Consider the following 16,136-nt stretch of genomic DNA (forward strand, 5'->3'; position numbering starts at 1 on the left):
GCGCCCCACAGAAAAAAATTGACTCAATTAAAGCATCAATTTGAAGTTCAAACAGATTTTTTGTCAACATTTACACACTGATTCAAAAATCCACATCGACGCATCTGCCGTGAGTAGCATTTGCAAGCAGCCGTGGTACAGCTTACCTTTCACCTTCGACTGCTGACTCACACAGTCCTCAGCCAATCACAACCAAGCTGCCAGCATGCCACGAAGAGCGGGGAATGGCTGAAGCCTCACGTGGCTTTTTGAAAGATGCCAACCCACACTGCGTGCACCTCTAATGAGCCTTTCCACGCCTCACTGTGAGCATGCGCACTGACTCAATATGGGTTCATCATTCCCCCCCCCCCCCCCCCCCCCCCCCCCCCCCACACACACACACACACACACCACCCACTCTTTTCTTCCTTCAGACTCTTGAAGCTTTTGGAATTAATTTCTGTTATAAATCAACACACATATTCTGATCTTCATTGTCTCTCTGCAGCCTAAATGCGTAAATCACCTGATTTCTTCAGCAGACATGCTGAAGATTAAGAGCACTTAATCAGCCCCACAAGAGGGAACAAAGCCAGCAGTGGCAGCAGAAGGTTTATCTCTCATTGATTACTGGTCGCAGGGACACAGTAGACATGGACAGTGAAATGTACACATGCAAAATAAGCAAAAAGGCAAAAGGAACATAAAGAATGTATCTCTCTTTCACCCACACACATATAGAAAACTTCGTCACTCATACACTCAGGGAGGGCAGACAGCAGCCATCTTAATAACTGATGCCCCTTCCTTTTATTTCTGTTTTTAAGACCAAAGCTTCTACATAAATTTTGCCTGAATCTGTTTAAAATCATGCAACTGTGAAGTAAAGACGAACGTCCTTTGGATAATTATAAAACACGGTGACTGAATCAGAGGCAGCAGGGGCTCAAACAACTCAGCGATAGGGTAAAAAAAATAATAATTCATAACAAAAATTAGTCTACATCACATTTGGAAATCAATTTGTTAAATAACTTTGTCTTAGTATTGATTTCTACATTCTTGCGAGGCTTTGGTTTTATTTCATTTTCGATAAAAGAACCAAATATTCGTTACTCTGAAATCAATTTTATTTTTAAAAATGTTGCCAAAGATTTTAAAAGCTTAATTATTTATTGTGGATTATTTGTAGAGGAAAATACACAGAGGCCTGTATGAGAAGAGAGTTATTGTGTTGTTGTAATGTGAAAATGGGGGTGGGGGTGAAATTATTTTTGCACTAGAGTTTTAGCAATTAACCATCCAAGCGATCTAAGCACAGGAAGCCTTTAAAATACATAATAATAATGATCATAATATTGCATTTAGCTCCAACTCTTTTGTTTTAAATTCATGTTATTGCCTTCCACTTCAACTCCCACCTGACGAGCATTTACGCAGCACGCAGAGTGTAACAAAAGACTGATAGATTACAGAGCAGGTAGAGGCTGGCTCTCAGAGGACCCACACTACATTACACAGTTCGTCTATTAACTGTATTACAGCACGGGAATGAGCTGCAACAGGAGGCGGGACATGATGGTCTTACGCACCAATCAAGAGCAGCACTGCAGCTGCAAACACTAATGCCAAGTCGAACCTGACGTCAGTTACTAACTAACAACAACAATTTAATGTGCTCAAATACAATATGAGCACATTAAATCCTTAAAAATAAGAAAAAATAAGAAATAAACCTAAGATTTCGTTTTTTGTTTTTGTTTTTAGGTTTTTAGGTGTACAGTTTATAAATGAAAGATTACAATCAGCTAATAATTAGCTAATAATTTTTTAAACTATTACCATAATAATAGCAGGACTGTTGAGAGATTCCTGCAGCAGCCTGATGCAGCAAACCCCCCAATAAATGTAACAATAAGTTTAACGGAAATAAATAAATACAAACAAACACAAACCATTTGAGTGAAGGCCTTCGTTTTTTTACATAAGGATTTATGAGCGATGTATTATGTATGTTTATTTTGATATTATGGCTTGAAAACATTTTTACTTCCGGGAGCAGTGCGCCTGGTCAGTGCGCTCCTCTGCACTGCTGAGCGTCATTTATTGCGTCGATATTTGATACAACCCCACAGGCTTACTGCATGATCCAGATTCAGAGGATTATTTTTCATTGCGTTTAAATTTTATTTAAAAAATTTTTTTAATTGTGTTAACTGAACCTCAGAGTCTCACTTAACTTTGGTGAGAAATTATTTAGACACACGCATTTCATACAAAACAATACACAATGCTTCAGATGGGCTGCCAACCAAGAGCTAAATAAGTTGATCTTAACGACTAAAAGCACATTTACGGCGACTGGTAGTTAAGTATAAATCACGTGCTGCATAAATCAGCCCACTTGACATTGATGCCACGCACATGTTATTACTCTGCTCATGTTATGCTGTATATAATGACACGGATGTACAGTAATGAGTAATATTTCGATGTTTTTCAATGTTATTTACAAGTTTATTGTAGCTAAATATGTGGTAGAAAAAAATATAATAAATAAAGTATACTGTTGAAGTGTGAAGAAGTTTTGCTTAAATAAAATAGTACCTCCATATTCTCGACTATCTGAGAAATCCAAATCAGTTTGGTTGAAGCATCAGCTCCTTGGAGGAGGAACCAATTGATTACAAAGCGACTCAGACACTTTGGAAGGAGAAAGGGCCCTCTGTTGTTTCAAACCAGCTCCTTTAACTTCCCAGAGTGTAGGGGCCCAGAGACAGGGCTGTGTGTGCTTGCAGTAAATGGCTGCACAGTGACTCCTCTGAAGCAGCGGTGGGGTGGGTGGCGAGGAAAGACTTTTAGGATACATTAAATCAGCCTGATTAGAAGTTTAGGCAAGGGCGAGGCTCGGGTCTGGCTGAAAGGCTGCCGGGTAGCCCCTTGAGTGATACTATTCACATCCTGGGAGAAAGGTCAGTGTCAGAGAAGTTCACAGGCCCCATCTCCTTTCTTATGCTAAAGGATCATACACATAGGGCTCATTCACAGGCTGGAAAGGCATAAACAGCTCCTACCAACTCTAACTTTCCCTCCAAAATGTTTGGATTCCTCATCGTGAGCAGTGAAGTCCTGCATCACGGCTTCTCTCCCTTAAGGGAGCAGCATGTGAGAATGTTGCTATGAAATAAAGGTTAAATATGTTGTTATTTTTATGGAAATCTGCTGAAAAAATATAGAATTTATATCTTTAATCTTTATATTTTATTTTCTCTTCTAACATGAGGGGGACAGGCTGTTGTTTTTATTGTATAGTGCTCAAATTCCTTTTTTGTGTTAACATGATTTATTAACTTCTTCATGCATTTCATTTTCTGTCTCAACTCCACTGGTCACTTGGGAATAGCAGGAAATAGCCACTTAATTAGCGGCCCTTGACCTTTGGTTCTGGCTAAAGCTTTTTTTGACCTCAGCATCTCTCCGGCCTGTTTATTGTCCTCTGGGGGACTGCCCAGATCGTGACCCCTGACCCCTGCTGACATGGGACTTCACCAACAGGTCCCTGACCGGCTGTGCCACCTCACAGGACATTCATCAAAAAGCAATATTTACACCGAGCAACAGATTAAAGCAAGACGTTACCTCTGCAGAAGGATGATGTGGATACTGAATGTGCCATAATTATTCTCTGAGCTCTCTAATGTTTGTTTGCAGGGAGGAAACATAAAGCACACATTTGCAGGGCATGTAGGGTAAACCCAGCAGAATATGAAACATTTTTAATGATGAAAATCATGGCAGTGTAACAGTTTTTACAACATCATTTGAACATTTGTGCTTTCCTTCCATCCAGGCTCTACAGAGGCTGATTTCGCTAATTGGGTTCCATTCATCCAGAGAGGGGGAACTAATCACCAAAATCAGCCGCTGTAGTGTTTAGATAGATTGAAAACATGCTGACTCCTGCGTGGGGCTCCATGAGTGAGAACTGCACTGCCATGTGATGTTAGATTTGAGGAGATGGGTAAGAAAACAGTGCTGTCACAAGCTATTCACAAGCAAGTAACTGTGTAATTACAGAGTTTACTGCAAGATGTTTGTATCCGCACTTTAGTCTATTTGTTTTCTCACACTAGTCCATACATTATTGATTAGACTACCTCTATTTTTATTTTCTAAGTGTCATGTTTAATATATACAATATAAATAGATGATTTATTATATGGGTTAGAAGCGGGTATTCTGGCTTAGCAGCTTAGCTCTGTATTGCTGTTTATATTTCTGCTGCTGTGACACCTGCATATAGGATCAATAACTTCTTTAAAACATACAATTAAAATCAAGCTTTTTTTTCTTTTTCTTTTTTCAGTCTTTTATGAATTTTAATTGTTTCATCACTGCTTTTTAAATTGAAAAAAGTGTCATTCATTCATCCACTTTAAAACAATAATAGTCTGGTAATTTCAAAAGATTATATACATATTATATCGTTTTAAAATTTGTATTAGAAAATAATGCAATGTAATACAGTCAGAAGATTAAAATGAAAGGCGAATGGAGCAATGATGTTATTCATGTTTATTTAGTTATTAGTCAAGTACATTAAATTGCAAAAAGAAGTTATTCACAACTCAGTTGTTGAAACTAATGAGCATGTCTGTATTTTTTCTGTTTTTCTGTCACTTCTAAGCGTTTTGTTTGTTACACAAAGCGTGGAAATAATCCCCTGCTGACCCCGCGCGTGTCCATCTGTTGTTTGACTCCGGACAGAGATCAGTCGGACAGTGATTGAGGTCCGACTGACACCCGGACGGCTTGTAATCCCCACACCCATCCACCCACCCAAAAAACTGATTAATTGTCCAAACGTGGCTGTGGCCTTCACTCACACTTAAAACTCAGACTCGCTTAAATTTATACTTACATTTTTATTGCACTGATTTAGACCTTTAACTATTCTTAGAACACAAGGCAAACGTGTGGGTGAAATGTTTCAAATAAAATCCACTTGATAAATAAAATATGAAGGCTATTATTATTACATTGTGTTTAATAGCGGACAGGGTCGTTTTGGCAACTGAGGTTTTCGGCTGATGAACTTTTCATTCCCACACACGGTGCTTTGTCTGCTCCTCCTAATTAAAACTTAATGCGGGGTCACTCAAACACCTTCTCACGAGAGAGAGCGAGCGAGCGAGAGAAAGAGAGAGAGGGACATTATAAATATGTGTGTGTTTCGTGTTTTATTTTCCCAGCTCTGTAATAATCCAGCCTCACAATATGGTCCTTCCTCGCCTATCGGATCACCAAAATAAAGCACGGTGTTGCTCGAAAACAAGAATCAAACACAGGGGTAAAGTTTTCATATTATTTTATTATATTATTTAAGTAGCTGTTACTGACAAGATATTAATAATAAAATAACCTATATTTATTAAAAAATACACTTTAGACATATTAAAATAAAATATTTAATTAATTTAAAAAAGCAGGCATTTACTGTGAAAATATACAAACATAATTTAGTGGGGAAAAAAGTGATTTATTAACAGTTTTTAAACAATTTAAACAAAAGACATCAGTATAAACATATCAGATCATATATGGCATTACATTCACAATGTCTTAAAATAGGGTTTTGTTGTTTTTGCTTAACCGAGGCCTTGATCTTGAATAATGTGTTTCATAGTAAACCTGCTGTTTCTACTTTATTTCGATGATACACTCAGGTTTCAGTTTCGTTAAATTTTATATTCTGTTAGGACAACAGTCTGATGAGTTTTCTTCCAGGCCGTCAGAGTCCTACAGAGTGCAGAGATGCAGGTCCTGTCCCATCCTGAGGAAGAAAGCATGGAGGGAATCATTAGCATGAGAATCGAACTTGGCTCCATAAACTCTTCTGCCCTGAATGAAAGTAACGTTTCACATTTTGGGTGCAAAAAGCAAAGTGAAGGTATTCTTGCAAACAGTCTCGATTTAGGAACACATTCCACTGACAACATAATATGAAAATGTGCTAGTTTTGTCATGAGCTAGTACGTTAAGCATTCATAATTAAAAGCTTTATTTGTAGAGCATTTTCTTGAGCTTACAAAATGCTGAGCAGTCATTAAAAACAGCAAACATTTACAATGAAACAAATTAACCCAAAGAACAAAGGGCCACCGGGTAAAACAACACATAAAAAGGGTAAATAACATCCCCATATAAAAACGAGTCTGTGGGGAAACGTTTAAGAATAAAATCTGAAAACGATTCTGCAAACCGAAGCAGCTCTTTGGTTATTCCAAAGGTTGATGAGTCTGTTTTGCCAATAGTGAATTTGTTGTGCATGATTTCTTTTTTCTTTCTTTTTTAATTTATACATTAAAGATTGTAAGCAGTGTTTCAGAAAAACAAACTTCCTTTTCATGCACTGTTAAAAAAAAGAAAAAGACCCCTGTGCTCTGCATGTTGTTCTTCTCTTCCATTTGCAGGCTGTATGCATGAAGGGATCTTAAGGCTTTTATCCCTACAGGGAACCAGCCCGAACTCTTTCTCTGTCAATTTCCACCCACTCCCCAATTCAGATGAGCCCTTTCTCCCACCAACCCCACAATGAAGGATTTGTCCTCGTTCTCTTTGTCCACCTCTGATATCTTTTTTTTGACTGCTCCCTCTCTGCAGACAGCATGCAGCGTATGCAAATAGGAGCTCTTTTATTCGTGAGACCCCTCCCCTGAATGAATGCAACCTTAAATGAGGCCACACTTGCGCACGCTCACAGAGGGGGCACGGAACATGCACATAGTACAATCAGTGGATTTGCATGCCCACTCTGACACGCAGTCACTCAAACATCAAACACTGACCATTTCAAATGAGCAGACACAGAAATATACATCGCAACAGATTATTTTATCCACAGGTTTATCCAAAGAGATCAGTAACTCATGGGTTGAGGTTGGGGCCACAGAAGATGATTTTCACCGTTATTAATTACATCACAGTCCTACATGCAAAGTTGGAGATTGCATTGCACAGATATTGCCTTGTAAGAACAACAATAGTGAGGCTTAAGCGAAACGGAATCATGCACTATGTGCATGTGTATAGTGAGTTTTCTGCTCACAAGCGATGCTTTGTTTGCTGTGTAATTTCACTATTTGACAATACGCTGGATATTTTTTGTTTTTTAGTGAAATGTTTTCTCTGCGGACTTCTTCTGACTGCAGGGAGCACGTTTTATCTGAAGAGCTCTGTTTGCAACGTAGGATTGGTTTCCTTTCTCACAAGTGCTTTATCACAGTATTTGTATATTAGGTGACATGCACACATGCGCACGCTAACACACACACACACACACACACACACACACACACACACACACACACACACACACACACACACACACACACAATGAGACAGAAGAAGTCTAACAGAATGTGCAGAGGAAGAGGTGGAGACTCAAAAGATTGGATGAATTATAACAGCGTCTGATGAACATAAAGCATTCTCTCACAACGAACATTCCCAAGCTGGCCCGTGCCATCTGTGAGTGTGTGTGAATGAGTTAGAGCTTGTGTGCATGTGTGTGTATCATTGGGGGGGGGGTTGACGTCTGCTGGACAGCTCTGACAGTTCGGCCTTTTCAGCCTTACATTACTGAGCCGACCAGCCTCTTTCCCATAGCAACACTAACAGAGGTCAAAGGCTATGTACCCCGCACCCACCACCACCACCTCCTCCTCCTCCTCTTGTACTCCGGGGTGGTCACAGACACTCTTAACTCCCTGACCGGCTGCAGACAGAGCGGTCGCAACCATGAACTTGAACTTGAATTGATTTCTGACACAGAGTTGGGGTCGTACAGCCATTTTGCATCAGACGCTGTACTCTGCACTTTCTTTGTCTCTTTTTGCTTTTGCCTGTATCAAACTCGCACATGGTACTACTGAATAAAATTACATTCACAAAATAAAAAGAGGTCACTCCAAGGATTCAATGTAATTCTCCTCAACCCAGAACCTCATCTACTGATATGATTACAAAGGGCCACTGTATTAAAGGCTCAGTCACCTAATTCTCCCCTGCTTTCATTGGAGCATACAGGACCCCTACTCAGGGATGCCATGGCTAACAGACGTAATCTGCAAAGCCTTGGATGTAGAAACTTCTCTCCATCTTGCTCTAAGATACTTAGCATTGGGCTTTGTGCAAGATTAGTCTCTGCCAAAGTTGCATTAAAGAGTCCCAATGAGCCTCGCTTGACCCACATTGGACCTCATCCAAGACTATGGGCGGCCCATGAGCTGTGCTTTATACACCACAGCAGAGGCGTTAAAACATTAATACTGTCCACACATAGTGAAGAGGTAACCCAGGAGCTATACGGTATTAACATTTTATCGCTACTATGGCTACGGCGCTGAACTCACACAGAATAGGAAGTGAGCACCGGGCTACTGTCACTTCATCATGTCATACATTATAATTTCCCTGCACTGAAAATCCCACATAGGAAAAGCAATACATAGTTAATAATGAATAACAGAAGGAGGAAAGGAAGGAAAGGTAATCATCTCTATTCTGCCATTTTCTTGAGGGGAAATACATTTTTCTGTCAAATTTAAAGTTATGTACAAGTAGAAGGAATGAAAGAATGAAGAATGAATATTTAAGTATCTACAGTGTGCCGAGGAAGATTCGAGGACCTTTATATCCTAAATCCTCCCGACACCGTGTCAGAGCTGCTGACCTCACTCTTCAGCTGCTCTCATTTTAGACCATCTTGATTGAAAACTCTTTGTTTCCGAGACGATTAAAACCACGCGAGTCTTAAGCGGTTTCACTATCTAAATCAACATTTGCATTTTTTTTCCCATCACTTATTTTTTGCTCATTTGCAATCAACTCATGCTATCCCCCCTCCACACCACATTGCGTTTAGTAAGAAATACAGCTCTTATTAACCATTAGACAAAGAAATATTCTGTGTGCATTTGTACATGCTGCTCATTTTTAACACCCTTCAAGTACTAGTAAAAGCTCTTTACATCTACAGCACTTTTGGTATTAAGCGCAAATACATTTTCCTGACTTATTTGCTTCAGTCACCCCCTCTATTTGACCACGCTGTCTGTGCCGACTGCTGCGGCTATCACATACAAATTGATAGCCCTCCTTACTCTTTTCAAGCACACACACGCACACTCTTCCGTCTTCGATGCCCAGCTCCTCGCAGCTGCAGATGGCTTTAATGTGGCACTGCACAGGCTAGCACAAGCTAACTTCCTCAGTAAATGCAGATGGTGGGCTCAAACATGGCTGCCCATGTGCTACACCTGCTGCCTCCTTTTCATGCACGCATATACATTTAGCTCCAGTGTCTTTAACCTTCTCTTGATAACCCAATCTTTACCTTTGTTTTTTTTATTTTTTAAAAAAAACCCAATTTCATCATCATTCCCCTCCTTGCTCCTCTGTTTCCCCTAATGTGTCATGGAGATGTGCAACGGAGACATAGCATTAAGCAAGCTATAATGTCTCCAAAACGATTTTTTTTTCACAGTGCTTCCTCTCTTCTGTCAAACCTGCCTGAAGCAATATGCTGTATATCACAGATGAGCAGCACAAATGCAATTGTAAAGACAGCTCTGAGTCTTTTATATGAATAAAGAGAGGGAATAATCTTTTGACATGTGGGCTGCACATGCCTTACACATCTTGTGGAGGCACACGTACAGTATGAGGCTCATTAATAATCATTATCCGCGGGTTACATCATTCAGCTTTCGAGAGCACACCCATCGCCTTAGCTGAGTCATTCGCCGTGATATGTTGTGCCACCAATTGTCTTGTATGATTTCTTTTTTCTTTTTTTACAATCTGAGAGCAGCATGAGTTTGGAGACGGTGTTTGCATTAACTCTCATCCAGATAGGAAAATTGAGATAAGATAAAGGAGTGCAAGGCAGAGGAAGTGACACACTGTGAGGGTTTAAATCTTTAATCAAATCAAATTTTTAATGTAAAAAAATTAATAAATATGAAAATTAATTGTTGCCTCCAATAGGATCTAAAGACAGGCTATGGTTTTACATGTGACAGCGTATAGGCCTCATGCTTGGGAAACCCCTCTCATTTAGCACAAAATACAGCATCTCCATGTCTTTCAGACATGGAGAGGAGGCTGAATAGACTAATGAACAGTCAGGTGGCACTCCAGGGCCTGAACTACACCCCCACCCCCCATCACACACATATCAAAGCCACATACACTTGCACACACATTAAAACTCAGTGGCTCGTCCGACCCCGGTGATCTGCACGACAGTCTAATGTCTCAGGCATCTGCTCATGTCTAGTCTGGAGGGTCTTTCCCACCCTGCCCCCCAGCCCAGGTCCACCGCACCACCAGTTCCCACAATAGTGGGAAAGCAGGCTTTTCGAGGGGGAATGGGTAGGGAGTGGGGGGGTGGCAGCAGCTATTGAGGTGGGGTGGGGTGAGAAAGAACGGGGTTGAATGATAATGTGAAAACGCACGGTGCTGTTCATTAACACACGAGCACTGCAGCTGCACATGTTGGCCCTGCACACACACGCTCACGTGTCTCTTTTTCTGCTCCAGGTCGCTGCCGGAGTCACCGGGGGTACAGGGCAGCTCTACGCCACGATGAGGACGCTTTTCCGGGCGTGCGCGTGTAGGGTTACAGGCTTGGAGCTGCTGACGATTTGGATTGCTCTGCACTTACACTGATATTTAGCAGTGTCATTTTGCCCTTGCCAGATTTTGGAAGACGTTTTTAGCCTTCCTGTTAACTAAAGTTTCTAATCACATGCAAGCACCGAAGCAGTACAATTACACCAGAAAGAGCTGTAATCAGTATTAAACGCCGAGCGCTAATGCTTAAATTTATATATGAGCTCTTCAATCAGCGTTAACAGTTATAATAAGGTATGTTCACTGCCCCATTTCTTATTTCTCAAAACTTACATGCAAGCGCAGTGTCTGCACTGCAACATGAATGATAAAATATCAGTATTACACACAAGGAACTGCTTCGTGAACCCGAACATTTTCAGACTGTAAATTTAATTGTTAAACTCTAATGCTTTTACTTTTAAAGACAGTCGTGTGATCACCCACAGGAGAAATATCAGGATCCCTGCTTGTCTCCTCCTCAGATTTTCGCCACACTAAGACGCTTAAAGATACTGTGGTAAATATCACGATGCAAATTTCCTAACAAAAGCCGTTTTGCATGAATTAATCTCCGAGGTTTGTCAGGTGGAAACACGCCGTACACCACTGCCTGGTGTGCATCAGGGAGTAAAGAAGCACCATGACAGGAGAGGATGGCAGGTTTCCTTCAACCAGTGCCAGCTCATTAATTTTGTTTGCTACCCAGCAACCCCCCCCCCACCCCTCCCTTCCACCATCAACTACCACCACCCTTCTTCACCCACCACCCTCACATCACCCCTTAACTGCTAATTAGCAGGAGCTGAAGAAAGCAGAAAAGGGAGAGGCCATGTGTGACTGGGGAGGAAATGGGAAACTCTTCTTTCCCCTCATCCCTCATCCTTCGTCCTGTTCCCTTCCCCCATCTCTCTCACACACACAGACACAGTCACACTTCCCACCTCCTGGCCACCATCACCACCACCATTACCACTGGTACCCAACAGAAAGCTATGATGCAGCTCACCTCGTGTGCCAGCCCAGCCATTTTAGGTGTCACGGCAAACATCTCTCAAGATGGCTCCTCTGTGCAAGCCCTTACTCCGCAGGGTATCCGGCAGGGTCTTTGTCCCCCTCCTGGCACAGGCCAAGCGCCCACATTGGCAGTGCAGATGGCATCAGGGGCTCTCGGGCAAAAAAGGGGTGAAGGTGGGAGAGGGGAGGTCCTTTCTTTTTATTTTCTTCTAATGGTGGATCCTTTCAGGAATCCCACAGCTTTCAGTGTTATTCAGAAGCCTGCAATACGAGCAGAAAAATAGAAAAGAGAGGAGTAAAATATGAAAAGTGCTTTACACATCTTAAGGTATCACTATAGCTAAACACGGCCTACTGTACATACTGTAAACAAGCATAAATCAGTCAGCTATGGAAACTTTAAAAGCTCTCACCAGCTTTGCTTCTTCATAGCCCAGTCCCATCTCTTGTCATGCTTGTGTGTTTTTGTATGTTTTTGCCATAAAACCACCAAGAGAATCCTTCATATTATACAAAGTTCAAAGGTTAAATCAAGAATTCCTTGGACCGTCCCATATATAAAGCCTCAAGTGTTTTTATTCCCTTTCACTAAGAAGGCACGTCATGTTCACACGCTACCTATAACAGGGAAAGCTCTGGAAAAGACTTGGACCACGGCCTTTTCACATATCCAATATCTCGTTGTGAAACGAAGCAATTAGCCGCATTTGACCGCAAGCTCTACAGCAATAGGTAGTTAACAGAATGAATGAAAACTCATCTCACTTTGGTGCTCTTTAGGCTTTAGAGGCATTCTCAGGGTTGAGCGTATGCACCGAACAGCGCTGAAGTACCAAGTTGAAAAGTTCAGCTCCTGTCTACAGGATGGCCCTGGCCTTCTCATTGAGGCGAGACACAATGTATCCCAAAGGCTCTGAGATTTGCTACAGCTTTAAATACAGACACCAAGTGTTTTTATTAGCAGGGTGCTACACCACTCAACGGCATTATTAGCAGTCCTGCTGGAACAAAGCATTAGCTTCCCCTTTCTTTCTCCTGAATGAAGTTAGAATCGGAACTGCATGTTGTGTTTAAAATAAATGGCAAATACTCTTCAGCGAAGGAAAAAAGTAAATGAATGACAAAGTAGAGGGTAAATTGTAAAAGATCACAACCCACTCGCTATAGGCTTCCAGGGGAACATGCCAGTGTATCCTGAAGCAGGTACTTTAAGAGGAATATTGGAGGTCCTCAAGAATGAAAATAATAATAATAAGTGTGACCTGTTCGCCTGTTCACCTTTCCTGCTACGACTTCCCTTCTTATTAGACTGGATTTTTAATATACTGTTAATTAATTTTTGGCAATAAAGTTTTTCTCACATGATGCTTTACTGACATCAGTGGACCAATGCCTGCGAATGGTGAAATTTTGGGTCTTTGAGTCTCTACTGCTTCCCATCCAGCCACTGGGTGACCTGCTTTACATTCAACACCATGTTGCAAAGAACGTGAATAGACAACCCTGAAACAGGCTCAATTCCTAAAGCTCATATGAACCCTTAGGTTACACTGAGGGGCATAAGTTTAAAGGTAAAAGATGCCTGGGGGTAGAGTACTGATTGAGATGTTAGATCATTTTATTTGCACTTGTGGCTGTTTTTATATAGTAGGTTAAAAAATTAAAATATAAATTAAAAGTAGTATTGTTAGAAATTTGTTTTTCTACTCTTCTACCATAAAATAAAGGTTGTACGAAGCTGACATATGCTACAATGGAAGGCCCACAAATGCACTGGTTATCGGTGAGAGAAACTCTTTATAAATATAAATTCAGCACTAAAATCTTACTTTACACACTTCTAGTAAAACATTTTGTTGCCTATCTAATTCACGAATATTAACACCAGCCTCAAAGCAGAACGTTTTCTTACCTGTTGGAGGTGAACTTCAAAATCCAACTTGGTGACTCTACAGCCGGAGCGCCCTTTTCTTTCGGGTACGCACACACGGCTACGGAAGTCATTTCTACTTTCGGTTATCTAGCTTTATGACAGGTATTTAACACTCATACAGCTAGATAACCAAAGACAAAAACAGACCCCCTCTCTCACACTCTCTGATGCTGTAGCCCGACATGATGCTGGCGTGATATCTAGAAGGAGGTGAAGCTGCATTAGTAGGCCCGTAATATTCAAAAATACACTCCCAGATCATTTCTGCATCTTTATATTAAAATAAAAAAGGAGCAAAAGCTATCGTCTCTACATGGAGTAAAAGATGCATGAAACGCCGCATGTTCACGATACGAAGATATGCACTGTCTTTATGCTGACATATGTTGGTGGTTTGAGAAGCCGACACACATTTCTTGTCCTGCCGTGATAAGGTGTCTGTTTGAAGGCCTGCTGAATACAGAGATCAGCCTGACCTAATTGTACTCTACATGTGTGCAATTGTCATGCATCTAAAATGTAAAATAATAATAACAAATAAATAAATATTAACTCATTAGAAAAATCAAATCAGGCGTTTTGTACACACAACAGGCTATAACGCTTACATTAGCATATCTTGCAGGTAACACCCCTGTATTGCAGCTACACAAATCACAATATTTAGCATACAAATTCTCATACTTTTTAACTTCAAAATTTCTAGTGTAAACCCGTGCAGGAGCTGTTTGAAATATTACTTTAAGCATTTAGTTAGATTTAAAAAAAAAAATCAACAGTGCTGAAAGATACTTCGATAATAACCTACAGTTATTTAGTTCATTTTGTAGGACAGACCTGTATTCTGCACAACACAACATCTTAACAATAATAACAAAAACAATTTAAGGCGAGATAAAAAGTATCACTATATGACTTGTAACAAACGACTGCCAAGGATAATTATTATTATAATTATCCATGGTCAAAACTTGGCATGTCGTTGTAATAAGATTAGGACTGAATATATATATATATATATATATATATATATATATATATATATATATATATATATATATATATATATATATATATATATATCGTCCTTAAAGCATGACCGTGATCCTGACACCGCGCTTATGCAGAGGACTAAAATACTAAAATGATGCTAGTTCAAGATCAAAAGCTGACTCTCGTAAAATGAAATAAATAAATAAAAACCTTCTCAATCTAAATTGAGCTGGGGTTTGGTTGGAGGGGGTGGGTAAGATGTTTTAATTTGCTCTCGGCTCGTTAGGGCTCCTGGGGGCAAGGGCAGCCTACTTTTAATGAGAGTTGCGATTGGCCTACTTCTTCTAAAACTAGACACATCACAAGGATTATCCGCATAAACTAACGCATGAAACCAATTTGTTCCTTATCATAACAACAGGCAGAGGGGTGTAGCAGTCTATATTATTCTGGTAATTTAGAGAATAAGATTTTTCTTTTCTGTTTAAAGATCATAGCCTGCACCTGCTTTCGCAGAAATAGAATGAAACAGGAGGGCGTTTCTGGTGGTTAAATTACATATTTCTTCCCCGTGGATATTAACCAGCAGGTATACTAAGCAGAGATTGCCAGTGTCCCTAAATCCTCTGCGTAAGCCACATGGACATGACATTTGGAGAGATTCAGAGCCTGAAAAAAAAAAAAAAGATGTGATGCTCTGCGTGCAAATCTTCCCTGTTTCCACCTCAATTTCTTACCTGCTTCACAAGCAAAGCGAACTCTGGAGGCAAATGTCCCCAACTTTAGCTCGCTGAATTTTCCAGACTCATTTTTCTGCATTCACGTCGGGCCCTCGGTGAGAATCAGCGCCGCCGCTCACGGATGAGTCCGCTTTCATCCTCGGTGCTCCAGCTTCTGCCTCTCCTCCAGCCTGCGTGCTTCCTCTACCGTCTGATTACTCGCTCCCGCAGTGACGTCATGCCAGGACCAGGGAGGCTTCCTGACCAATCACGGCGGCCGTTGGCACCAAAGAGGGTCCGATATCAGGAAGACGTCTCACTCCTGGCTCTTTCATAACTCCATTTACCCCCCCCCCCCCCCCCCCCCCATATTTTCTTCTCTACTACCACCTGCAGCAGTCGTAGTAGTAAAACTACACTAAAAGGCACAGATGGATAAAATTATCTCACTTCCAGATCTGTTTAGTATTTGTTTTCCTAAGAGCTTTCCACAATATCACACCAGCTTAAGGAGCAAAGGACTTCTTATTCACGCTGTTTCCAAAAATTTGGTGTTGGCCAATTTCTGTCCCTGTTCCTCTGCAATGGGAAGACTTGGAAACAAGAAAAAATAAAATAAAAAGAGCATGTCTTGCAATCCTTTTAAAAATATTTCTTTATTCTTAAACCAAGATCACGTCAGTATTATATCTCTTAAATATGCTGTTATATTAGAGTACCGTGCTCTCCGCAAATCAATGTATATACGTATATATGAACACATTTTCATTTTCAGAGTTATGGCCCTAACATTAACGTTATATATATGGTTAAAA

At 40.6% G+C, this 16,136-nt stretch overlaps 1 long non-coding RNA gene across 1 annotated transcript; it reads right to left on the reverse strand.

Moving 5' to 3' along the window:
- Positions 1 to 4,828: 4,828 nt before the first annotated feature.
- On the reverse strand, positions 4,829 to 15,479 carry LOC147324441 (uncharacterized). Its single transcript, XR_015130140.1, has 4 exons — positions 15,340 to 15,479; positions 13,589 to 13,809; positions 11,669 to 11,937; positions 4,829 to 5,815 (listed from the first exon to the last, which is right to left on the reverse strand). It is a non-coding gene; the product is annotated as an uncharacterized LOC147324441 (long non-coding RNA).
- Positions 15,480 to 16,136: the final 657 nt, after the last annotated feature.

The sequence above is a fragment of the Aulonocara sp. 'chitande type north' Nkhata Bay genome, linkage group LG7, assembly GCF_057382095.1.
Source record: "Aulonocara sp. 'chitande type north' Nkhata Bay isolate Kocher_YH1m ecotype deep benthic linkage group LG7, A_spYH_male_GT1.1, whole genome shotgun sequence".
Lineage (NCBI taxonomy): Eukaryota > Metazoa > Chordata > Actinopteri > Cichliformes > Cichlidae > Aulonocara > Aulonocara sp. 'chitande type north' Nkhata Bay.